This window comes from Mesocricetus auratus, unplaced genomic scaffold (assembly GCF_017639785.1).
Source record: "Mesocricetus auratus isolate SY011 unplaced genomic scaffold, BCM_Maur_2.0 Super-Scaffold_100020, whole genome shotgun sequence".
NCBI classification, from domain to species: Eukaryota; Metazoa; Chordata; class Mammalia; order Rodentia; family Cricetidae; genus Mesocricetus; species Mesocricetus auratus.
This window is the reverse complement of record NW_024429201.1, coordinates 11,376,862-11,403,584: the sequence shown is the minus strand read 5'-3', so window position 1 is coordinate 11,403,584 and position 26,723 is coordinate 11,376,862. Positions and strand designations below refer to the sequence as shown.

Sequence of the window (26,723 nt, the reverse complement as noted above, 5' to 3'; positions counted from 1 at the left end):
CTGCACGCTGTCGGGGTTCAGAGTGAAGTTGGGATGCAATCGTTATGTAGCTAGAAGGCTGGGAAAGGGGCCATTGGGGATGCAGCCAGGTGTTCTACCACCCTCAGAAAATGAACCCCTTGCCTTGCCCTTAAGAACGAATTAGCATCAGGGACAGAGCATGACCAGTGCATCAAATCTAACAATATCCCTTTCTTCCAACCACTGAAAACAGCCTGGTGGGTGTGGAGATTTGGTTAGCGTGGGAGCAGGTCAGACACAAACCACTAACTCCTCCGGCCACACAAAGTGCTCCTTAGGTAGTACTAACCTTGTTTGCCCTTGGCAGGGGCCATTTCCAAGGACTGTTTAGCTTTGTCAGGGGGTTCCTCTTAACATTTGTCAATGACCATTGTCAGGTGTTGCTAGGGTTGCAGGAGAAAGGTTTCAGTTGATTGGCCAGGCCACTGTATACTTTAGCCAATCCGAATGCTGTGCCCGGGGGAGGGGGAGCTTAGCAAGATAGAACAATATCAGTACAGGCAGACACATTCCGTGTACTAATAAGGCGTCTGGAATTACAGTGTGCAGGAATACTATGCTCTGCACAGCTCCAGCCATGGCCTAGTAGCTGCTCAAAAACATTACAGTGCGAGTTAAAAGTCATTCCCCCTGATTGGAGGCTATCACGATTTCAAAAGAGGGGAGTAGCTATTGTAAGGAGGAAGTAAAACTCCTTGCTCATTGTGTTTTATAGCCTTCCTTAGTAAAACTGCTGAATTGTAATTTGAAATATTCCACCCTTTCAAATAAATTAAGTGCAGCGCTTAAAAACAGGAAACGAGAGAGGCACACTTGTATTGTCAACTAAACAGTCACAGGCCTTGCACCGCAAAGTCAAGCTGGAAAAAAAATCACACAAGTCTTATGAATTCATTTGAGAACGGTGACAAGGGTCACCACCAAGGGAAACGTTGTGCCTCTGACAGTGTGTTGAAACCTACATGGTAATTATGAAATTAATGGAAGAGAAATCATCAGCTTGAAAGGAAGTTTGGATCTGGCCTGATTTTAGGTAGTGGAAGATTCAGAGTGGGTGGAACGAAGAAGGAAGTAGCTCCCTTGACCACTGCGGGCGATGGCTGAGCCTTTGCAAAGTCTGGCTCTCCTAACAGATGTTCCCACTGACCTCAGGTTCCGAGTCAGAACCAGAGCGATCTCAGCTTCAAAGTAAGTCCAGCTTCTTCTCCAAGAGATTCCTCATCCAGTTACCGATACCGTCACCAAGCTGGAGCACTTTTATTGCGAGTTTTTATTCAGTCATAAGGAAAGTTTAAGTCTTCCTTGCCAAGCTTCTCACTTGGCCGTCAGACCTCAGAATGTTGGAGCCGCCACTCAGGAACAGCAGCGGGAAGGAGGGAGTGGGGGTGGGGGGTGCGCACCGGAGTTTGCTTTCTGTCGTGGTCCCACGCTACTATCCATTGCCCTAGCCAGCTCAGTCTCTTCTGTTCCCAGCACGCCCCACAGCCCGACTGACAGCCTTGAGCTTAGCTCCAGGCAGAAAGGATTTCTCAGAGTTCTGCAGTATTGCTTCAGATGCATTTAGGAGTATTTCAGAAGGACGGGGAGGACTAAGTGGTTCCGGGGCTAGGCAACTCCCCGGTTCCTCTTCTGCTGTAGAAAGAATGTCCACACACAGAACTTAACTTTGGAGAGACGTCCGCGGCAGGACTGCCTGAAAAGATGGACAGAGAGCAAAGCTGTGGTGCCCACTGGATGCCTATGTTGTAACTGGCTTTACTGGTGTGCTTCCGGTGCCTTACTGGAAGCACTAGCAATAACAGGAATTACTATTTTGAAGGGGAAGAAATGGTGCTTAATTATTCTTTGGTTGAGTGTGATGTTAAATGCAGATGGGGATGCCATTGACCACACGGTGGTTTGCAGGCCATGACTTAGGGAGTAACACATCCTTCTTGACCAGGAGGCATCATTTGCTCTGTGGTCATACAATCAGTTCCTTTTATCTGTCATCCGTGATTGCTTCCATCCTCTTTGTCTACCAATTACTTAAAGCCATTATCTTATTTTCAGAAGTGTGGCATCTTGTTGAATATTTATTTTTGCTTTAGTCTACTTAGATTTGATTACTTTTTTGTTTGTTTTGTTTTGTTTTTCGAGACAGGGTTTCTCTGTGGCTTTGGAGGCTGTCCTGGATAGCTCTTGTAGACCATTCTGGTCTCAAACTCACAGAGATCCGCTTGCCTCTGCCTCCCGAGTTCTGGGATTAAAGGTGTGCGCCACCAACACCCGGCTGGTTTGGTCCTTTTGAGACAGGATCTCATGGAGCCCAAGTTGGCCTTAATATAGCCAAGGATGACTTTGGACTTCAGAGTCTACTGCCTCTACTTTGCAATTGCTGTGATTAAGAATGTATGACATGGAGCTGGCAAGGTGGCCCAGTAGTTAGCACTGACTTCTCTTCCAGAGGACATGGGTTCAGTTCCCAGCACTCACATGGCAGTTCATAACTGTCTATAACTCTAGTTCCAGAGGATCTGACACCCTCAGACATACATACAGGTGAAATATCAATGCACATAAATTAAAATAAAAAATAATAAAAGTCTTTAAAAAAAAAAAAGAAATGTGAGCTACCATGCCAGGCTGCACTTTGATATTTCTTACACATCATATCATCATCCTGACCTTCTTTTTTCTCCAGGGACAGAGCTAGAAAACATACAATGTACCACTCATATCTCACCCCCATCAGAAATAACTAAACCTAGAAGGTGGGCTGTTAAAGTCACCGTTATCTTACATCCTTTCCCAGCCTGGTCTGCAGAGTGACTACATAGGATTCTTTAGAGTTGGAGCTGCCCAAAGCTTTTTGAATTGGTCCTCTCTCCATATTTCCTATCTCAAGATAATCCGCAATGAAAATCATCCATTGATCAATAAGTCTACTAGGTCAATGAAAAACAAAAACTTGATTGCAAATTTCAACCTCAACCAAACAGTAAAATTTATCCATATAATGCTTTCCGTTTCTAAACCACAGCTCATAATAATCAGGGAGATCTTTTAGTGCTTAAAAAGTACAGGAAAGCAGGAGTCAATGGTCCAGGTTTACCCATAGCTGAGAAGCACAGAGAGGTGTCCAAGAGAAGACAGAATAAAAGAAAAAGCCAGTCCAGTGAGTGCATGAGTGGTGAAAAGTCCAGTCAGTTTGCACCCTCCAGAGAGCACTGAAGGGGAAATAGGTCAAGCAACAAGGACATCGGGTAAAGAGATGTGATTTAGTTTTCAAAATATCATGTCTGTATTGAGTGTCCCTCTAGTCCAAACAAAGCAGGGAGAAATCAACTTCATGGACAAACACATCAGTAAAGGTTTTGGTATGCAATCTAAGAACAGGCCAAAAGCATCACTAAATCCCTGCCACGAGCCTCCACCGTTCCAAGCCCTGTGTCTCACGGAGGACCATCCCCATGGTCACTCCCAAACCATCACTTGCATCGCCCATTTCACTGGACACCTGCATCTATCTTTGAATTTAGCTTAGCATGTCCCTAAGCATAAAACTGGCTTAATTCCATGACAACGTGGTTTGTCACTGGTGACGCTTTCTAGACATCAGACTGAGTTATAAGCAGAAAACCGAGCAAAAGGGAGGTCTAGAGTTGGTTTCGTTCTCTAAGATACTCCTGAGAGGTTTACAGATTACCCATTTCCAAAAATGGATGTTTCTTTTTAGGCAAAACCACTTGTCACAGCAGGATTTGAATTTTCTTGAGCCGACAAACAGATTGTAGAGATGCCATTTAATAAAATCCAAGTGCTTCTACTGGCTTACTGAAAACAATAACCACTAAAGAAAAATTAGATATGCCTGCTGAACTTCTAAAACAACAAAGCATACTGAAACCTCTCAGCAAAAGGGATCGTTTAAAAATGAAGAGACAAGTCATGGACAGGAAGGAAGGAATTGCAGGACAAACTGGACAGAGGACAGATATCTAGGATCAGTCAAGAACTTGTAGTGTCAGGCATGGCAGCACACTTATGTAACCCCAGGACTCAGGAGGCAGAGGCAGGAAGAAAACTGCAGATTCAAGGCCAGACAACAAAACAAACAGAAGTACTTCAGACTTACTAATAAAGACAAAAAGTCCTGCATGGGCAAAAACTCGAAACGTGTGCTTCACGAAACAGAAGCTCTATGACAAATGGCCAGGTGGCTCATCATGTAAAGGCCTCCAAGCCTGATAAACCAAGTTCATTCCACATAGAAAAAAAAAGAGAGAACCAGTGGGGATTTGGAGGCGCACACCTTTAATCCCAGCACAGGAAGAGACAGGCGGATCTCTGTGAGTTTGAAAACAGTCTGGTCTACAGAGGGAGGCCCAGGACAGCCTCCAAAGCTACAGAGAAACCTTGTCTTGGAAAATAAAAGGGGGGGGGGACTAAGACTAACTCCTTCGTATTTTCCTCTGACTGCCACACTCTAACCATAATTTGTAAGCATGCACCCCCACACACACACACACACACACACACACACACACACACACTCACCCACAAAATACATAAGTGTTAAAAAAGAAAATGGCCGTTAAATATGGATTTAAAAATAAGGAGATATGAATTTATTTTAAGAAGAAGATAAATGAATGACACATAAAGTCAGTGTGCTCAATCTCCCTGGCCATCAGAAAAACACAGTGTATGTGCTACCATGATCCTTAAAAACACTTGGAACTCTTGCTTGTCATTATTGGGAATATAAAATGGTATATTCACTTTTTTGAAAAAAAATTACTTTCTTTCAAAATGAAGCTGTCCAGGAATTAGGCAGTGGCATTCCCTCTACACCTCCCCCCAAAATGACATAAGACACAACAGCTTTGGTCCTGACAGACAAAACTGGAGAAATCGTAGGCATCTGTCAGGACAGCGTTGTGTTGGGGTAGTACTCAGCACTGCAGATGAGTGGACCACTCTTACAATGGCAGAGCACACACCCTGATACATTAAGTGAGTGACACACAAAAGCATCCGGACTGCATGGCCTAGTCATCTGAAATTCTAGAACTGATAAGACAGATCAACGGTGAAAATTTTCAAATCAGTTCCCTGGGCTGGAGAAGGGGAAGGATGACAAGGACCGACGGGAGAGGGACGTGTGGGAGCTTTTGGGGGTGATGAAACCGTTCTGTGTCTTAACAATGGTTTGGTGCACAGGTAAACGTTATGAAAACATAAGGTGAACTAATAAAGGTAAGTGTGTGTGTGTGTGTGTGTGTGTGTATGTGTGTGTGCATGTGCATGCCTGCACAAATTTATGTGTACATACATGTATGCATGTGTGTATGTGTGTGTGTGCGTGTGTGTGTGTGTGAGAGAGAGAGAGAGAGAGAGAGAGAGAGAGAGAAAGAGAGAGAGAGAGAGAGAGAGTGTGTGTGTGTGTGTATGGGTGCTTTGCCTGCATGCAGGTATGCAGGTCTGTGCATCACAAGCATGCCTGGTGCCCCCAGAGGCCAGAAGAGAGTGTCAGATCCCCTGGTCCCCTGGAACTGGAGTTGCAGACCATTGTGAGCCACCATGTGGGTGCAGGGAATTGAACTTGGGTCTTCTGAAAGAGCAACTGATGCTTTTAACCACCGAGTCATTTCTCCAGCCCCAAGAACAGTAAAATTTTAATGGCAGCATCTACAAGAGTATGGTTGTTCACTGTAAAATTCTTCTGGGTTGGTGCATATTTATAAACCCTCACAATAAAGTGCTTGGAAGGGGGGGGGGGGGGAAATCAATGTGCTTTTGGGACCTGCAGGCCCTCTCCAGTCATTTGTTAGATCTGAATGCTCTGTTTCTTAATGCTATATTGTTAGCAGATTACAGAGGAGACAAAGACTGGGATTGGGAGACTCTCCTATCTGACTTCTTTTCTTTCAAACCTAGTCTTTTATCTGTGTGGACAAAAGAAGCCAGAAATGGTTACTATGAAAGGAAGGAAGATAGAAGAAAGGACCTGTGACCTTACAAACAACAACACAAAACTCCTACTGTAGAATATTGAATCTCAAGAGCAGGCACTCACTTCAGACTTTGCAGAATCAAGAAATTAATGAAAACCTCAAGACTGCATCCTCAGAGCCACTGAGGAATGATAATTACAGACAGTATTTCTGGAGCAGACACATAACCTTGGTTCCCAGGGTACCCCCTAAAGCACTCTAATAGTATGCTATTTGTGGAAGGTTTTTCCACCTTTAATAACAGTGAAATAATGTTCGAAGGAAAGAAATCCCTTATTTAGCCACTGGGGTGTTATTACTGAGCCCCAGCTGAAGGCCCCCTTAAAAACATCCATATGGCAAAAGAACATGTTTCCCCATGAAATCAAAACTGAGTACTTCTGAGACTTCTGAGTATCTTTTTCCTTGGTTCTTAAAATGGATCTGTGCATATTTGTGGAAAACATTTTTATGATGTGCTATCTTCCAAAGTGAATGGTTATTTATAATTCATAAAAGACCTGGGCACAGGAAAATTCTCCCCTTTTATTAGCCTGTAAAGTTAGGCCAGCTGATCAGAACATATTACAGACATCAGCCTCCCCGTATGGTTGAAGTTTTTCTCCTCAGACTAAAGGCAAAGGCTTGGTGCTGCAGAGTCTGTTGCTCTGAAACTAGCAGGGTCCAAATCTCTTTTGATTAAATGTTAAATAAACAAAACATCACTCCCAGAGCCAATCTCTGAAGACACAGAAGGGAAAATACTTGGAATGCTAAACATACTTTTTAAATCTCACATAGCTGTTGTAAGAACGATGGTATGTTTTACATGGATTTCTTTTCTGTCTCTCTCCAGCATTTAACTAGACTTCAGATATGCTCACCACATAATCATTTCCTTTCTGCTGGTCAAACAGAGACTTGAGTCAGAGTCCTGATGGCATGAGCAAGAGTGACTTGGGTTGATGAGTGAGGATACCGAGGACTTGGACCCACTACGGGGACCCTGGTGCCAAGGGTTTCCACCCATCTGCACCTGGCCACCCCCACAAGTCATGACATCATCAAGTTATTTCCTTGGAAGAGTCATGCTTCTTCGCTCACACTGCTGGCATCACGCCCACCTCATTTGCTGGTGTGCCACGTAGCCAGCCACATAAGAGAATTACACAGACATTTCGGCAGTCTCAATTAGACCTGAAAAAGCACGTCTTTGCTTTCTTTGAATTTCCCTACCCTCTAATAATCCAGATGAGCCATGTCAACTCTATTTTAGAACCATGTGGAGATAGAAACTCTGTCCAGACATTTACATGACTTAAAGAAAACTAACTGCCAAACACGAAAAGGCAGTTCATTCATCCAACGAGGTTCTTGTCTAGAAAGAACTGCTTTTCTGTCTGTTCTATACCACACTCTTGCCCTACTACTGCCCACAATCAATGCTTTTCAATCACTTATAAAGTCTTGCTGCACAGAGTAATTCTTTGATCTTGTAGACTGTTTGGATAGCTCACATTGTGGTGCTGCAGTTAATACTGGACTTCCTTACTCCTGAGCAATTAAAAGTCCCATTAGAGCAACTAAGAGTCCCATCAATATTGTTTGGCAAAGGAAAAGAGGCTCAGTCAAGAGGCTACCATTTTGGTTTGCAAACCACACTGACATCTTGCCTTAAATGTCTATGTTAGCTTTCTGCTATTCCAACAAATGTTCCTGATAATCAAATGAGATTTGCTTTGACTCAGGATTGTCAAGGATTCAGTGCATGGTCATCTGCCTCCCTGTCTCTGGGAGTGTGACAAGGAAGCACATGGTGTGTTGGCACATGGCAGAATATACTCAATTCATGTTCAATTATTGTTATTATTATTATCATGACCATAATAGTAATAATAACATAATAATATGAACAAAACTGGGGCCTAAACACTTCCCTTCCAAGGTATGTTCTCCACTGAATGCAAGACTTCCCACTAGGCTCTTAACATTAACTCTTAACATTCCCATTACCTCCTAACAGCACCAAACTGTAGGTAAATCCTTTAGTGTATTGGCCTTTGAGAGGCATTCTAGACCTAAACTACAGCAAAGGGGAAGAGTGACTTGGGAAGAATTCAGTCCATTTCTTTCCTTCACATGAGTTAGTAGGGTATCAGTTTCCAGAGAATAGTGTGAGAGCAGTTGGGTAGTCAAGCTATAATAGCCAAGTAGCTTTTGGATGAGCTTCTCATCATCTTGAGCTGCCTGAGTCAGGAGACCAGAATGGAGAGAGCTCAGTCTACTGACCACTGTCCCATGTGGTACCATTGGTAGGACTAGAAAGTGCAATATTTATTCATAGGGTCCTGACAACGTCATCATGAAGCCACCCATCCACCCCTAAGTGGTCTGCATTCCATAAGATCATAAGATTCATTGAGAGGCTCTATGAGTGTATGAAGCTATTTCCTTTTCCACCTTTGCTGTTATTCAGCATAACTATCTAAGTATTGTTTGCTTTAAAAGGTGTATAGGGCTGTGTGTGTGTGTGTGTGTGTGTGTGTGTGTGTGTGTATGATAAAACCAAGTGTATAATGTGCTGTTATCCCATTTGGGGGTTCTCCCTACCCAGATTTATTCCTCTATTACAAAAACGAAACCTGTTAAGAGCCTCTTTGTCAGCCACCACTCAAAACAATTATATCATTGGATGACATAAATGCTAACAAAATATCTACCAGAATCCCACAGCTATCCATCCTCTCTATCCATTCACACTCCAAATATTCATAAGTCTCTGTGATCCCTGCACTTCAGGGTTATACACCAAAGGGGCTCTCATCCACGTCCCCATGCCTGGCCTGATCGCAGGGAGCTTTCTTCTGATCCTGCATCAGGGCAAGGAGGCAGGTGTTGTAGATTGGCTTCAGACAGTGCCCTCTGGTTCGTGAACCCCGTCTACCTCAGTTTCTGGGCTTCTGCCACCTACTTTGTTGGAATCTGGTACATGGTCAGTCAAGAGAAGAACTAGTGTTTTACTACACTGGGAAAGCATCCCGGGATACAGCTAGGGTAAAATGTCAAATGCTCACTTTGTGTTCCTGAAATTTAAGCCAGTACTGGCAAGCACAGTGTGTTTGATTTGCTTTTCTTCTTTGTAGGCTACCGACCCCTCCCCTTCATAGGCCAGGGCTCACAGTTCGTGCCACTAATCCTCTCAACCCACACTCTGGTCCAATCATCCTCTAATCTCCAGAGACTAGCCATTTCTTTGAAGGACCCTGAGCCTGGCTTCCTTATTCAGCATCCACTGAACTAAGTCCTTAGAAAGACTAGGTCTTGGAGGGTAAAGGGGACAACTTTTTATTTTTATTTTTTCAGCCCTGGGATTAAGCCTAAGGCTTCACACATTCTAAGTAAGTGCTCTATCACTGAGCTGTGTGTTTAGCTCCTTTCTAAAAGGCTTTATTTCGAGACAAGGTGTTGCCAAGTTGCATAGGCTCATCTGTAGCCTAAGTGGGACTTGAACTTGCTATCCTTCTTTCTCAGCCTTCCAAGCACTTGAGACTTCCGGCCTGTGCTGTAAAGCCTATCTGAAAACCAAACTGGAAAGAAATTTGGGTGAAGAGAAGGGTGATGAGGAGGAGCCAGGCATAGTGGCACACACCTGTAATCACAGAACCGTGGATGCCGAGGCTAGAGGATGCTAGCAAGTTCTAGACCATTCTGGGCTACAGATCAAGACCACAGCTAAAAATTTAAAAAGGAGAGACAATGCCAAGAAGGAACCCATGGCTTCCCCCTTGCATGGGACTCTGACTAATGCTACAGTTTGATTACAGCGCTTTGTAAGTAGGCTGGACAAGCTCCAGTGGCCAGTAATTCTTGAGGAAGTTTCCATCCCCCAGGACAAGGACAAGCTTCCTGGTTGACTGGGGGCAGCTCCCCAAGGCTGGGTTTCAGGTATGTAGATGCTACAGGTGGATCAAGATAGGGATGCCCTCAGCTCCAGAGGCCTCTGCGAGGGCCCGAGGCCATGAGGCAGCCATCTGTGGAAGGCAGGCCACTCTACCCCACCTTTTACTAGTTGGACTGGTTAGAGTTCTTCCAGAGAATGGCTGAAGACAGCACCCCTTTAATTGGCTTGGGGGCATAAATTCCTGTCTGTCATCAGTATTCTTGCTGACAGTTGGTCGCTTGTCCTCAAAATCCTCAGGGCTCCATCCCTTTTGATCAACATAGAAGGCAAACAGGTCCAGCTGTCCTTCTGTCCTGCTCTTCACTTGGGGCAGCTTCGGCCTTGCTTTCCGCATTCTTCCCTTGGTGCTGTTTAGCCAAGCAAGTCTGGTAGACACATAATGACAGTCACTTATATAATTTAAATTTTTCTAGTGGAGATACTTTAAAAGGAGTAAAATTAGTGTTTTTCATCCACATTTATACCTTTGTCTGTTTATGGAAAAAGATGTGCAATTTAGTTTACCAAGATATATTATAATAAATGTACCTAGATGAAGGACAGTGTGGGATACATGGCATATTATCTTAGAATGGGGAAAGGGGAGAGAGAAAGAATAAAAGAACCCGATTATTAGTACTTACTCCTAATTTGCTTCTAGAACATCCTCTGCCAGGAATCTGCCTTTTGTCTCTGTGAATTTGCCCCTTGGTCACTTCATATAAATAGAATCATATAAGGTGTGGTCTTCTGTGTCTGGTTTCCTTCACTTAGCACAATGTTTTCAAAGTTTATTCGTGTTATAGCATAAATTACAATAAAGTTATTTTATTTAGCCCAATTTATCCAAAATATTATTGTTTCATGTAGTCAAAATAAAAAAATGATTAATGATATGTTTCACTTTTTTATATTAAGTTTTTGAAGGTCAGTGTGTATTTTAAACTTCAGCCAGCTATGTTTCAAGAGTTCAGGGACCACACGTGACTCATAGCTACTACACTGGCTAGCATAGCTCTAGCCAGAATCCTTTCCATTGCTTGACTTTTTGTTTGGTTTAGTTTTCTTGTGCTTTTGTGAGTCTATGTAACCATGATGGCCTGGAAACTTGCTCTGTAGACCACATTGGCCTCAAACTTGTGGCAATGCTCCTGCCTCTCCTTCCACAGCGGCAGGATAACAGGAATGTCCAACCACCCCCACTGTTCTTTCTGTTAATCCTTCATTCTATCCCAGCATCCACTGAACTAAGTCCTTTGAAAGACTAGATTTTGCTGGACAAAGGTGGTAACTTTTTATTTTTTCAGCCCTGGGGATTGAACCCAAGCCTCACACACACTAAGTAAGTGCTCTACCGCTGCGCTATGTTTTTAGCTCCTTTTAAAAAACCAAACAAACCTTTATTTTGAGACAAGGTGTTGCCAAGTTGCAGAGGTTTGACTTGAACTCACTCTGTCACCTAAGTGGGACTTGACCTTGCCATCCTCCTCCCTCTGTCTGCCAAGCACTTAGGATTTTAGGCCTGTGCCATAAGGCCCAGTTGAAAATTGAACTGGAAAGAAATCTGAGTGACGAGGAAGATGACAAGGAGGAGCCAGGTATAATGGCTTGCACCTCTAACCACGGAACTGTGGAAGCCGAGGCAGGAGAACAACTTTCTCCATGCAACGCTCCACTCCTGGGTACCTTTTCATTCACCTAGGCACCAACTGACCCCATATTGGGGGGGTGACTTAGGGACCCTAAGCCTGTCCACACTGATGTTTTGCTAAATTCCCTTGTCCCCTGTAGAGGGCCGTAAGCTTGTTGTCTGCCTTGGTCATTGTAATAACTCATCTTGGTTGTCAACTTGAATACTTCTGGAATGAGCTAAAACCCACACTGCTGGGCATACCTGGGATAGATTTTTCTTAATTTAATGGTGTGAGGTGGGAAGACACACCTTCAATCTGGGCTAGACCTTCTAGGGACAGCCCACATACTGGACAGGGAAGAGGACGGACACTTTCTCTTTGCCTGCCTCCCCCACTCTTGGTGGCCAGTTCATTGATCTGCTGTTGAGGTATTCCTTCGCTGGTATTAGAACCCGATTCTTCAGATTCCAGGGTAGACTGCAGGAATCCTCTGGGACTCTAACACCAGACTGGGACTGCTGAGACATCTAGCCTCAGGGACTGCACAAATACCAGAGGCTTAGCCCTTCCATTACAAGACAGCCATTGTTGATTACCCGGGCTACATCCAGTAGGTCAGGATATAAGTCAAGTTGTGTGTGTGTGTGTGTGTGTGTGTGTGTGTGTGTGTGTGTGTGTGTGTGTTAGAATGAGTGAATTCTATCAGTTATGATCCTGTAGAGAACCTGGCTAGTACAGCCATTGTCAGTGGCACAGAAGTGACACAGAAGTCAGCAGGCATGTAGGTCTTTGAGGCTCACCCTCCTTGATGACTTTGCTCCTCAGGTACCCAGGGGATGGAGCATCTTGCAACCATGGAGTTTTCTGCTTCTCCCTAAGAGGACAGCCTTTTAAAAAAACAAACAACTTTTTAAAAAAGAAATCTTTCTCTTAAAAAAAAAAAACAGTCTGACATTTCTTTTTAATTTTCTCCCAGGTACATTTTTCAGTCATTGTTTTGCTAATAATAGCTCCAAGCACACAAACAGAGCTTAGTGGTGGAGAGGTTTGTGAAATTGCTCCAAGCTTCCTAACAGCTTTTTCCTGCTCTCGTCGGCCATTTCGTCCAGAAAATGGATATTTAGTCAGTACAAGGGTGCATCTTATTAGTCTACCTCCTTCCAGATTCCAGAGAAGAGAGAGAAACTTCCCATACTGCCAGTGACTGCCCAGGACCCAGGGGATTCTCTATGAAGCAGTAGTTTTATGAACCAAGCACAGTATTTATCTCAGCATGGCTCCATCTATATGGTAATGTGTAAGTGATCCCTAAAAGTTTGAGACTCTTAAGAAATGTTTGTGAAATTAAATTGCTTCTTTTTATTTGAAGAAAAACCTTATGAATTGGGGGTTATATAGTCCACAAAATAGAAGATTGAGGGTAGGCTTACTAGGCCCAAATTTAACAGGGAGATAAAAATAGCAGTATTAGACTCCTGCCCCTTTCGTTTCAGAACAGGAAGTCAGGGGGTGAGTCAGAACTGCCGGAGAAGGGATTTGGGGTTGGCTTTAGGAAAAACTTCCTGCTCATAATGGGGCCATGTTGGAGAACCTCATGGAGGGAGCTTCAGGTATACTGCACCACTGTTGGCTGCACACCTTCTCGAGATGTCCTGTTTTCTTTTTTTCTTTTTCTTTTTCTTTTTTTTTTTTTTTGGTTTTACAAGACAGGGTTTCTCTGTATTGTTTTGGAGGCTGTCGGTCCAGCCTGGCCTCGAACTCACAGAGATCTGCCTGCCTCTGCCTCCTGAGTGCTGGGATTAAAGGCGTGCACCACCACTGCCCGACCCTGTTTTCTATTTCTACTCCAGAGATTAAATCAGAAAACTCTCCCCTAAGTTCTTCTCTAGACTCTGGCTTTCCTAACTTGTATTAATATTTTTTTCTTCACTCAGAGCCGGCTTCTGTTTTTTTTTTCTTTATAATTTTTTTCTTTGCTTTGCCGGGTATCAAACTCAAAGACCTCCCAGATGCTAGGCAAGCATTCTAACCACTGAGTTCTGTGCTTTTCCTCTTCCTCTCAGCTTCCTATGAAAGTTCACAAGGCTCACAGTCCTGAGTCTGCAAACATGTAGAAGATCTGGCCCACTCCACAAGTGAAGACTTCTTCAGCCTCTCCATTAGCCCTTCACAAGGCAATAGAATTCTGAGAAATGAGAGCCAGGGAAGATGCCAATGAGGTTTGGAGACTTCCTATGAGCTAATTCATAGTATCTGTTTTCTTTGACTTCACTGGAAGGTCATATTCCACAGAGAGCAGCAGCCCCACTGCCCGCTTAGGATTCTCCACCACACCTCACTCAACAACCGCCTGAGTGTCTATGCCCAACAGTTAATACCCAGTGCCCCAGGGAACATCATCAGCATCACCATCTTCATTGACACCCAATTCTACAAGTTGTGAAGAACCAAGTTTTCTTGGGAGTGCCCGGCTATGAGTCACAGACTCATTGGCTTCCATGTGGAGTCATTTTCTGCTGTAATTAATTTTTACCCGCTGTGCACGTTCCTGAAGTTGGAGGTACCTAATGCTTGCTACGGATTCACATCCAATTTCACAATACTATGAAATCACTTCAACAGTTTCCAAGGCGATCTCCGTTTTACCCAGGCAATTCTACTACTGTTGTCATTTAAGTCTGCTTGAAATATCTTAATAGTACCATCCCCACCTCCTTCTGATTGCTTGTTTCCAAGTGGAAGGAATTCTTATGATGTAATAGGGTGGTGAGGAGAGTTTGCTTTAGTGCAGGCAAGTTATTCCATGTTGTATTTGAGTCAGTTATTTGCATCTGGTCTCTATTTGTTAACATCAAGGGGCTGTGTTTGTATAACTACCTTGAATTATGAAAAGGCTTGCACTTTGAATGATTAATACATATGTGCACACCACATGTACCAATACACAGCCATCACCATCATCCTCACCATTACCAATAAATAAGTTCCAAGCTAGAAATACCAGTCTGGGGAAAGCTGTACTGTGCCTACTATTATGAGAGAGGGAGAGGGAGAGAGAGAGAAAGAGAGAGAGAGAGAGAGACAGAGACAGAGACCGAGACAGGGAGAGGAGAGACAGAGAGATAGAAAGACAGACAGAAGAGAGACAAGTAGACAGATGTACACACAGTGAGATGGATAGAGAGATACTTAAAGTCTATCACGAAGCCTTTCTGGTTTCAATTTCACCCTCTCCTTTTGAAATAAGATCCAGTAGCCCCAGCCCTCCATCAAGAGTAAAGTAGCAGGAAGTGGCATGATAGACCACCCAAGAACTGAGGTGTCTGATGCAGAAGGGAAAAGTTCAATGAAAACTTAAAGATGACATCAAGCCTGGTACTCAGGCTCGTATTTCCCCCCTGTGAAGTTCCCTTTGCTTCAGTCCTGGGGTCATCATCTTGCCAGAGAGACCTGGGCTCCGCTGCTTCCCATGTGCACACCTAAGCCCCAAGGCAGTAGACAACCAGCCCTTTCAAAACCAGGGCTTTCAAGTCCTTGAGCAAGGTCCCTGTCTCTAGTCTCCTCAGGATGTCTGCTGTCTTCCTTTCACACACATTTCTTATCACCATCTGATGTGTTCTGTCACTTCCATTAAACTCCGAAGCTCCTGAAGACAAAGATCAGGCCGTGTTCCACTTACGTATGCACGGCACCTTCCTCCTCCTAGTACCTGGGGCAGAGGAGTTGCACAACCCTTATTGTTGGACTTTCACTATTTGTTTCGCTATCACTCTAAATCAAAGTTTTCCCTTTTAGATTGCAAGATTTGTGATGTCAGGATTTCAGTTTGTGACTCTCTGCCAGACTGTGTCATTGATCTGTGGGGGGAAGCAATCGTAGATGGGGTGTGATTTAAGGGGACTAAGAAACACCTTTTTACCCCCACCTACAGAAATTTCAAAAAGTGACACTCTGGCTCACAGCTTTGATGCTTGTTTAAATGCAAACACCTCGGGGAGCTTGATAAGTTGTCTGTGGCTTCCGGGAAGCTAGAGGGAGATAACAAGCCTTGGAGGGAGGTAGGCAACGCCACTGGAAAAGCAGAGGGAGGGCTTTGCAGTTAGTCCCATTCACACCCCAACCTCCCCCCACCCGTTTTTATTTGTTCTTTGTGTCTGCCACATCGTGCATCTCCATCCCATTCATTTCCCCGTCCCTTTGTGTCCTCTAATCTGCCTTCGTAACCTCCCCACCAACATAAAATGAAATTTAAGAGAAAAGAGAAAAAAAGAGAGAGGGAAGGAAGAACTCAATCTTGTTATGAAGCCAGTAGCGTGACACAGTGAGTCGTGCAGTAAACATTTTATCCATCTATCTTTTAATTGCAAGTGTTCGTCATTGGTCTGGTTTGAGGCCTCTGGTTTCTGCTACTCTATTGATGCTGGGCCCTCACTGGAACTTACTCTTAGTTAATCCTGCTGTTCTCCTGTGTCGGGGAAATCCTGCAGCTTTGGGTCTGCAGGACCTCTCCCTCCTGTACTCCAGCAGATCACAGATGGTGTTGATGCTGGGGTGGGCCAACACATAATCTTAGTTCTGGGCCTGGGTAGTTGCAGGGCTGGTCAGCCCGCCAGCTCTCCCCTGTCCTCACCACCAGGGTGAGTTCTCCTGCATTGCCCTGGCTAGTTCACCCCTTGCAGCCATGAGCAAGGGTGGCGCCAGTTTTCCTGCTTTCATGTCCACAGGGTTGGCTCTCCCACATCACCACCTCCGGGGTCAGCTCCACTGCTGCCCAGGCGTGCCTGATGAGGGGCAGGACCAGCTAGCTCTCCTGCTCTTATGACCTCAAGGCCAGCTCTCCCACCGGCCTGCCTCAGGCATTCACGGATGGGGGGGGTCTCTTCCCTACCCATGCTGCCACATGACAGATGGGTAATAGGGACAGCTCTCCCATGCTCACAACTTCAGGGCTGGCTCACACACACCTCCACCAATGGGGCTGGCTCTATTGTGCTGCCCACACAACCTTTCTTGTAAGATAGCAGGGTATAGCTATGAAGAATCCTTCTCTATGTCAAGACTATGAGTGAGAAGGGGTGTGGGGACTGGAGAGATGGCTCAGTGGTTAAGAGTATTGGCTGTTCTTTCAGAACACTTGAGTTCGATTCCCAGCACCACAAGGTGCCTCACAACCGTTGGCAACTCCAGTTCCAGGGGATCTGATGCCCTTTTCTGCCTTCCGTGGGCACCAGGAATATACGTGCCACACAAACATGCATGCAGGCAAAACATCCACACGTATTAATAGAGGAAGAGGAGGAGGAGAAGGAGGGGAGATTAAGAAAGCTCTGAACACTTAACGAGAGTAACCATACTACCGCTCCCAGCTGCCCCCCCCAACCCTATTACTGTCCCCACCACACAGATAAATATGGATGCCCAGAGACCCTCCATGTCAGTCAGACATAAGGCAGCCAGCTCCGGAGAAGAATTATTGATAATTAAATAATTAAACTCACCTTCCCATGTCCCCTTTCGGCATTCACCTTGACTGTAAACAAGGAAAGTAACCCTGGGTGTGGGGAACAGAGCGACATCTTTCGCAGAAGGAAGAAGCAGAGTTCCCATCATTTCTGAATCCCTCTGCAGAGAAGAGTTGTCAAGCAATGGCAGCAACACGATGCTGTGAACACCATCTGAAAGCATCAATGTGAGCCACTATTGCAGTGTCTGGAAGCCCTCTATTGCAGTGGTTCTCAACCTGTGGGTCGAGACCCCCTTTGGATTGCATGTCAGATATTTGCCTTACAACTCGTAACAGTAGCAACATTACACTTACGAAGTAGCAACAGAAATCATTTTATATTTGGGGGGGTCACCACATCATGGGGGACTGTATTAAAGGGTGACAGCATCAGGATAGCTGAGACACACTGGTCTATTGGAACTCACCCACTCAGATGCTTTATCGCATGCAACTAACCAGAGGTTAATCAGAGCAGCCATTCCATCGCTGTTCACACCCTCATGGAGCAAGGCCTGCTAGTGCGGGGTGCTGCTCTCCGTATGTGTGTGCAAGGTTGTGTGTAAGTTACTGTGTGAATAAGTCAACAGCTTCTTTTCCTTGAGGAGGCTGAGTTGAGAAAGTTCATCTCGATGCTCTCTGCAAGAGACTCTATTACTCTTTACCCTGGGAAAATGTGATAAGGACTAGCTCGCTAGAACTAGGGTGATTCCCCAACCACCCGAAGGCGATCCAGGGAAAACAACCACCAGATAAACAGTGAGGCAAGAGGCAAGGCAGCACCGTGTTCTGATAAGGGTTTGGCACAGGTGTAGGGTTAGATGGATTGGTAGGACACTGGAAATGAGATTGCTTGATAACCCCCCCACACACACACACACAGCAGTCCTCAAGAAAACAAATAAGCATGACTGTGAGGTGACCTGGACGCCCATGCCTCTTCTGCACAGGCCCAGCCATTGCTGGAGTTCCTTATCTAAGAGGCTCAGGGGTGACCAAGCTGAGCAGCTAGTGTTCAGGAGCCGAAGCAAACTGCTGATTGCCACCCAGGACCACACCGCTGCCATGATCACCTGTTCTCCTGAGTTTGGGGAATGAGTCTTTGCCATGCACAGGTAGTACCAGAGAGAAAACACTGGTTCCATTGCCAGGCTCTGCAACCTTCCTGAAGATCACAAGTTTAAGAGATTTTTACAGATAGTGTGTCTTCAAATCCTTTTTTCCCCTTTATGGTGTGAGAGAAAATTCTTAAAAGCAAACCTCTTAGACCTTCCCTGAAGCATGGTCCTAATTAGTTTTATCAACAACAAATCAGGAGTCAGATACGGGGTAAAACCCGGAAGATCAGAGAACCAGGGGCAGCCACCAGTTGCTTCCTTGCATTCTCATTCCTCAGTCGGAAAGGGCTGAGATCCTGTCTACACCCCACCTTATCACTTCCCGTCTCTACCTCCCGAGCGCTGCTGGAGTTAAAGGCCTGAGCCACGAGTGCTGGGATTAAAGGTGTGAGCCACCACCATCTGGCTTCTGTGGTTAACTAGTGGCTAGCTCTGCCCTCTGATCTCCAGGCAAGCTTTATTTGTCAGAATACAAACAAAATATTGCACACTTCTCAGATTATAATTTGGGGCCTTTGGGGTGACTGATCTCTAGAATGAACTATACAGAGAGCTTTCCTTATTATCACTAGAGGTCACAGTTTATGTCTTTGTACACAGCTGGTATTGATGTGGGATAATGCTCTTGTTCACTGTAAAGACTTGTCACTCATATTGGCTTAATTAAACACTGATTGGTCAGTAGCTTGGCAGACAGTATAGGCAAGGCTACCAGACTGTCAGGAGAATTCTGGGAAGAGGAAGACAGAGAGACTCAGTCACCAGCCAGATGTAGAGGAAGCAAGATGAGAATGCTTCACTGAGAAAAGATACCAAGCCATGTGAGTAAACATAGATAAGAATTAGTGGTTGATTTAAGTTGTAAGAGCTTGTTAGAAATAAGCCTGAGCAATAGGTAAAACAGTTTACAATTAATATAAGCCTCTGTGTGTTTATTTGGGAGTGAATGGCTGCAGGATCAGACAGGACTGAAACTTCTGTCTACATGGTGGAGTATCAACTTGTTGAGATTTTTGGAAGATTAAAACCACCAATAAAATGCTGAGAAAAAGTTGTACTTTACTCTTGAACTTGTAAGATAGTTTATAGTTTACTATGAAAGAATTTTCAGTTCAGTGACAGCTTTGGCCTTCACCTCTATCCAGTGGCACAGAGAGTGTTGATAGCTACTTAGGTTGGGCTTCTCCTCTCATCCCTGACTAACATTAGAGCCATGATAAGGATCCCACCCAGTCCAGGGGTTATCTGTATTTAGAGAGTGTTAAAGGGGTTCTTTCTAATTCTGGAGAAAGAAGTTTTTATTTTTTTTCCTTACCACATTCTATAAGGTTTTCAAATATCAACCCTAAGTACTTCTTGAACTAGCTGTAGGTAACCTTTAACAGATGGGAGTGAGAGACGTCTAATTCTTCTCTACATCTGCTCTGGAGAGCTTACAAAGAATCCATGAGGTCTTACCATCGACTACACTCACTTTCCAGCTTCTTTAAGATATATTAATAATGTGTGTGTGTGTGCATGAGTGCCTGTGTGCATGTGTGTGTGCATGCATGCCTATGTGTGTGTGCATGTCTGTGTGTGCGTGCATGCCTGTGTGCATGTGTGTGTGCATGTCTGTGTGTGCATGCATGCCTGTGTGCATGTGTGTGTGCATGCTTGCCTGTGTGTGTGTGTGTGTGTGTGTGTGTGTGTGTGTGTGTACTCACCATGGCTCATGTGTGGAAGTCAGAGGACAACTTACAGGAGTGGATTATCTTCTTCTACCACGTTAGTCCTGAAGACACAACTCAAATCATCAACTTGGCAGCAAGTGCCCTTACACACTGAGGCTTTGTGTCACTCTCAGATGCATACTACTGAGCGATGCTCTAGCTCTTGGCATCTCTAGTTGAGTACTCTGTGTTTTCAACCCTATTCTCCTGGGGAAGAGCAGAGTCCTTGCTCAGCACTGGGCCCTACCTTAAGGGAACACTTTCTTTTCGCTTAGGGTTTGAGTGTAAGTAAAAGGCTCTTTCACTGGAAGACTCTTCAGTAGTCATTAGCTTGCCATTGTGACTGAAGTTATTGCTGTTCGTACACTCATCTTTATTGTCATCTTGAGCACACAAACACTCATAACCTTGGGGACAGTATATATGAATGAGGTGAGTGGACCACTCAGACCTTTAACTTCAAACTCAAAGGGAGTTCAGATCATGGCAGTCATTGAGCAGTATTGATTGGAAGGAATGCATCACCATCATATGGGTCATAAATAAACTCACAGAAGCAGGACTTGCAGTGTGTCTGTACAGGAGAGGCCCAGTCAAGGAGTAAGGGACTTTGGAAAGTGTAAACTCTTTGTCCTTTCAGAAGCTCCTGGCTGCCCACATAACAGGTTGCTTACAGCCGTGACTGCACAAAAGTGTTATATCAGCAGCCGCCCATCAACAAATCTCATTGTTAAGGTGCATCCAAGGTCATGACAATGCCAAAGCTGTCTATTAAGAATTGCAACAGGCCACATTGCTGACCCATCAGCAAGAATCAGGATGTGTGGAGAAGTAACGCAGGCCAGAAAGAGTTTCAGCTGAACCCCAGTCGTGCTCTATGTTACTTGCCGGGTAGAGCCAAGTCCTAGCTCTCAGAAAAGCTGCTCTCTCCATTTGCAAGCAGAGACAGGGCACCCAGGAGGGGCCCCAGGAGGCTGGGAGTATGCTCAGGCAAAAGTGAAACTCAAGCCCTGAAAGCTAAGCCCCAAATCCAAATATGCTGTTACGCAAAGCGTCCGCAGATTGGCTCGTGCTTGGTTATCGTATGAGGTTACTGGTTGGCATGTACTGCGCAATTCTCTGGCATGCCCGTGGCTCATCAGTGGCATTCCTTCTTGAGTCAACACTGACCCGCAGCCTGGCTCAGGGAGGACGCTTCAGCCTCGTCCAAGAGGCCATCGTTTTACGTGAAACCTAAAGCGCACAGTCCTGTTGTGCTGGCGTCATCCTGTTTGGCCTTTCATCTCCAAGGATGACCCGGTGAGTAGAACCAAAGAATGCTTGAAAGGCTTGAGGAAATATCCCGGGGGTTGCACCTAACTGTTGAAGTGGTGAAGAGTTATCTGGCATCAGCTGGATGGATGCCAAAAGTTACAATCCCGGCCAGGACTTTGGAGGCCAAGGGAGATGGCATCTCTCACGGGAGCGGTGTTAGGCCAATTACAATGTTCAGCATTTTCCCAGCACTCCGAGTTCAGAGCTCTTTGCAATCAGTTTGTTTCTTTAGCTGGGTTTCTTAAACACACACTACCCCTTGTGGAGCTCTCTGGGCCTCCACCCAAGAGCTAAAGGATACAAAGAGGAAGAAGAAAAGACTGCACAACTGACTCTACCCAAAGGGAGGAACCAAGCCAAACATTTCAGCGTTGCGTTGTTCTCCAAAAGCCTGTCAATACTTACAATAGGGGGACCAGGACGAGCCAAAATGTGCAGCAATAGAAGGTTGGCTCTGCACAGTGTAGAAAAAAAAGCAAGTAGTCATTAAAATCAAGCTGTAGATTATGGAGGAAACTTTAATGATGTGGAAAAATATAAACAAGAGATTGTCAAGCAAGGGGAGTTATAAGACCGCGTGCATGTCTGGTTGTATTTTGTAAACACAGAATACATACTTTCTACTTGATGTACACATCCAGAAAAAACAAAACAAAACAGGAAAAGTATAAGTTAAAATGCTGATAGCAATACTCACAGGTAAGGATTGATGAATGAGTTTTTTATTTATTTTCCTCCAAATTATTTACAATTTCAGCACTTATTTTTTATTTTAAATATTTTCAATATTAAAAAATATACTCATAGTATTCAGGTCAAGAAATACAGGAATTTTCTCCCTTTTCCTCTAATATATCTGGGACACACTTTCCTTCTTTTGTTTCTTTCTTTCTTTTCTCTTCAATTTTTTTTGAGTTTGAGCCTTACAATGTAACCTAAGTTAACTTTGAACTCTTGACTCCCTTGCCTCAGCTCCCAAGTGTGGAATCACAGGAGACAGGAGTGTATCACAATCTTTCTTTTTCCTTGCTAAGTCAGTCTGCTATATCTCCAGTCAGTGGAAATGGGAGTAGCTTCTACAACCTTCTTGCTGCAGGCAGAAAGTGGAGTTGGGAGTATCAGGGCTGGAAGGGAAGGCACAGTGATGGGATGTAACTTTTCCTAAACTCTGACGATGAGGGTCTAAAGTTTAAGTCTTCCAACTCCATGTCCAGTGTTGTTCTCACAGCGCCACACTACACAGTAGGGAATGGGTACTATTCCAAAGAGCTATTTTGCTGATGTTTTATTTCAGCCTTAGCATCCCTGGAGGGAACTGGGGGAGACCACCCCCCTTATTATATGGATAATACTTGCTGACACATGCTAGGCTCTGGGCATGGGGTATGAAGCCAAGCTATTTCTTGTGAATATCTTACATGTTCTCACATGATCTCTTGGGGGTTGGTAATGTGTCTGTGCCTATTTTACAGATAAGAAAAATGAAGCTTGGGAACACTGAGCAATTATCAGGGAACCTACAGTTAAGACATGATGGAGTCAAGACTCAAACCTATATTTATAGGCAGGTTTGTTTCTTAAACGTTGTGCTTGACCTCTTGGCAGGCTTAGCACATACGTGTTTTAATTACTCTTTCCTTTCCCCTAGTTTTGTTACCCAGGCTTTTTCAAATAGAGAAAAACAGGAATAATGCTACAAAATGCAGGCCAGTGTCAGGCAGGGTTCAGGGGCCCCTACTTGGCATTTAGGACTCACTGTCAAAAATCTAGGGTCAAAAGAAAATGAAACACCCAGTTCAACCACAATGGTTCTCGGCTGCTGGCAACGGAGACGCTGGCACTTTGCCTCCAGGAGTTCAGCCTGTCCCAAACAAGGTGCTGGCTCCCCAGGTATTTGTAGTTCTTATGTAACCGTGCACCACTTTCAACCTGGCCAACACGTTAGTGCTTGTAGGTAAAGCTCATCTTTTTTTCAGTGAGACATACAATGCACCCTGAGTCATGTGTAAAGGGCTCGAACAATGTTTTCATTGTGAACAGAGCCCTAAGGGCCTCATCTTACAATCCTCACATGTGTATTGTGTCACCCGAGTGGAGAAAGGGCCTGCCTGGTGCTGGGGCCTCTGATCATCTGCACCAACAACAGGCGGTCTGGGGCATGCCATGAGCTGTCTGTCACCCACCCATCACTGCTCTTCTGGTTGGAGACGTGGGGCTTACTCGAATGTCCTCTTCATTTACTCTTCTTTCTACTTTTAGCACTCACCATGCTTGCCTTCAATCTCTTTGCCTTATCTAATTTCTTATTTGTTTTCTTGTGTCTTGGAAAGCAGTGTCTATTGACTCCATAAAGCACAGAGATGAGAGTTGAACCCCCTTTTCTCTCTTCAAATGCCCCCTCTCTGCTCCACACCCTACCTCACACATATCTTTCCTAACTCTCTCTCTCTCTCTCTCTCTCTCTCTCCCTCTGTGTGTGTGTTGTGCATATGAACGTGTTTTTTTTAATTGACTTCCACATTAGTTTTTGAGATAAGGTATCTTCACTGAACCTAACTAGAGCTTGCCATTTCAGCTAAGCTGTCCTTTCCTCCCTCTACTGATGTTGCAGATGCTCAGAGCCACATCTGGCATTTTCCATGGGTGCTGGGAACCAAGACTCAGATCTCCATTTTCCCAGGAATAACTTTGTCCACTGGTTTTTCTTCCCAGCCTCTCTCCTGTCAGAATTATATCAGTTAATGGACTATGATACCCACAGAACATGGAGACCTGTGTGCTGAAGTAAGTCAACACGTTGCTTCGGGATCCAGATGCCAGGAGAAATTTCTCTCCTTAGTCCCATGTAAATCTCATGCTCTCTGCAAGTGAAGTGGTGATACAGAAGAGCCCTTTCTTCTTAGCGTTGTTAAGAGCCCCTGTATTAGGCTCCAAAGCTCTGGGCTTCGGGGTTCAGCTTATATGTACTGTTTGTGGATAATTGAGACCATAGTACTGAACTCCTCTTTGCCTGGGTAACTGCCTACAAATGAAAGTAATAAAAATGAGACCTCCCTATTGGCGCATCAGAAGATTATAGTGGTTGATACACATCCAATCACTCAGTATAGTGCCCAGTGCAGAGAAGCCTTCTTTCTCCAAGAATTGTCCATCATGGTCTTTCTTCGTGCTTACAATGGTGCTTGCAGGGTCCCACAGTGGAAACTCCATCCTCTTGCTTTCTGCTCTTCGGCTGTTTCTTCTATCCTGATCATGACCATCCTGCCCTGGGTCTGTCTTCACAAGTTCTCTTTTATGCCTTCTGTTCAGATGAAAGCCAAGCTACGGAGGGCCCAACTCGCACATGAATGTAAGAACTGAAATAGGAAGAACCGTGTGGCAGGTTCCTCCATCACAGTTTCTGTCCTTAATTTATAAGAAGAACAAGTATGACCTCCTCGATAGTTTTGTGCGGTCTTTACAAATCATACCATAGCTAATTTTCTCCTTAAATGATATTATGTACATGTGCTGGTTGTTTTTATGTCAACCTGACACGAACCTAGACCTATCTGGGAATGGGGAACCTTAAGGGAGAAAATGCTTTGGTAGGACTGGCCAGTGTACAAATCTGTGGTGATATTTTCTTGATTAATGATTGATGTGGAAGGGTCTAGGCAACTGTGGGTAGTGCTGTCCCTGCGAAGGTAGTTCCCGGGGTGTGTAAAAAAGTAGGTTGAGCAAGCCATGGAGAGCAAAGCAATGTTCCTCCATGGTCTCTGCTTCATTTCCTGACTCCAGGTTCCTGCCCTGACTTCCTTTGATGATAGACTGTTATATGGAAGTGGAGGCTGAAATAAACCCTTTCCTTCCCAGTTGCTTTTGGTCATGCTGTTTGATCACAATAACAGAAACCTAACTAATTTAGAGCAAGGCTCAGGGTTCCATAAAGTGTGCATCTCACTTGTTTGCCATTGTAAAATGAATCTATTCCAGTTAATGGAAAGAAAAGGAAGAAATTAAGACCTTCTTTTTCCTTAACTCTCCCACCTATGCTCATCTTGTAGTCCCAGAGTTTAAAAGAGCTCACATCTTACAGGAATTCGACCAAGGGTGATGGTAGAACACGAAGACAGCTTATGTATTTGGTTAGGCTCTTCAAAGAGGCACGGAAAGAATGTATGCACCCGGATCCTCCTTACCCACAAGGAAACCCAGAGTACCATCTCTTTAAGTGAGGCATGTATCACAACATGGCATCGACCCCAGAAAGTGCACAGAGCCAGAGTGTCCCCAGCATCAACACCTTCCAGGATAGAAACTGAATTCATTTGCCAGCAACCAACTCCAGGGGACAGTGCCAGAAAGCACGGGACTGCTTGCATTCATTTCTGCGAAGTGAATCAGGGTTGCCGGGTGTCAATGATGAGATGTGAAAGTTCAACCAAAAACCCGATGGTGGTCACTTTGGTTTCCCCTCTGTGGAAACACAGCTTCTCACTCGGAGGGTTTATGTCATGTGTGATATTGGCATGTTGCTCTGGGTGTTCTCTGTGCCCTTCCCGTCCACACAAACACATTTTTTCAGGTAAAGCCACTGGAAGGTCCTATTTCAAAAGAAGAAGGATTGTGAGCATGGCCAAGACAATCTTTCCATTTGTAAAAATAATGTAAACCCTTTAGAGTATAATGTCCTGCAGAGCAGGGGAATTGTACCACAGCAATAAAATTGTCAGCTTTCAATAATAAGCCACATTTTTCATGGTATTTTGTCACTGGAAAAGCACTTTTTAATAATCATTATGTATTTACCCATTTATTTACTTATTCTTTCAAAATCAGAGCCACATTAAGACTTTCATCAGCCTTAGGCACATTTGCCTTCTCGGGCCTCTTTCTCCATTAACACACATGCACACACGCACATACACGCACACACATGTGTGCACACACACACACAAGAGGGGGAGGAGGTTCAGGGCTATGTCTGAAGCTGAGATCTGTCACAGGCCCGGCAAGAGCACTGAGGAGCCAACTCCTAACACCACAGAGAACAGGAGGGTCAAGGGGAAATGTCTCCAAAATCTTTCAGAAATTTGGGATTTGGGGCTGAGTTTCACATATCAGTGTTTCCAGAAGGGCACTTGAAGAGTTAAGAAGTAGATGTTGGCCAAAAGAATTAGTCTCACTATGTGGAGCGGTAGTGGACTGCATAGTCCCTTAGCAAGTGGGGTTTGATTTCGCTACACTGTGGATACACAGGAGGACCTTGACGTCAAACAACGGTGACATCAGCTGAGTGGGCCATGGGTACTGGGTGGACGATGCTGGCTAAAAAGAGGGGTGAGAAGTCCGGGTAATCCAGGTACTTCTGAGGGGAGTCACGTGCTCAGGGCCATGAAAAACCTTTTCCTCCTATTATACACAAGAGCATGGTTAAGACAGAACATAAATCTCCCCCACGCTGAAGAACAACCAGGTGGGGAAAATGTATGTCTTTTAAGCCCTGATCGTAACCTGGCAA

The 26,723-nt window shown here is 44.7% G+C and overlaps 2 long non-coding RNA genes across 2 annotated transcripts; both read left to right on the top strand.

Annotated features, from left to right (window-relative positions):
• The first annotated feature begins 236 nt into the window (after window positions 1–236).
• Window positions 237–15,235, top strand: LOC121133197. The gene is made up of 2 exons (XR_005869977.1): window positions 237–1,209; window positions 13,637–15,235. It is a non-coding gene; the product is annotated as an uncharacterized LOC121133197 (long non-coding RNA).
• A 5,494-nt stretch (window positions 15,236–20,729) lies between these two features.
• LOC121133152 lies at window positions 20,730–25,948 on the top strand. The gene is made up of 2 exons (XR_005869914.1): window positions 20,730–21,205; window positions 23,933–25,948. It is a non-coding gene; the product is annotated as an uncharacterized LOC121133152 (long non-coding RNA).
• The last annotated feature ends 775 nt before the right edge of the window (window positions 25,949–26,723 follow it).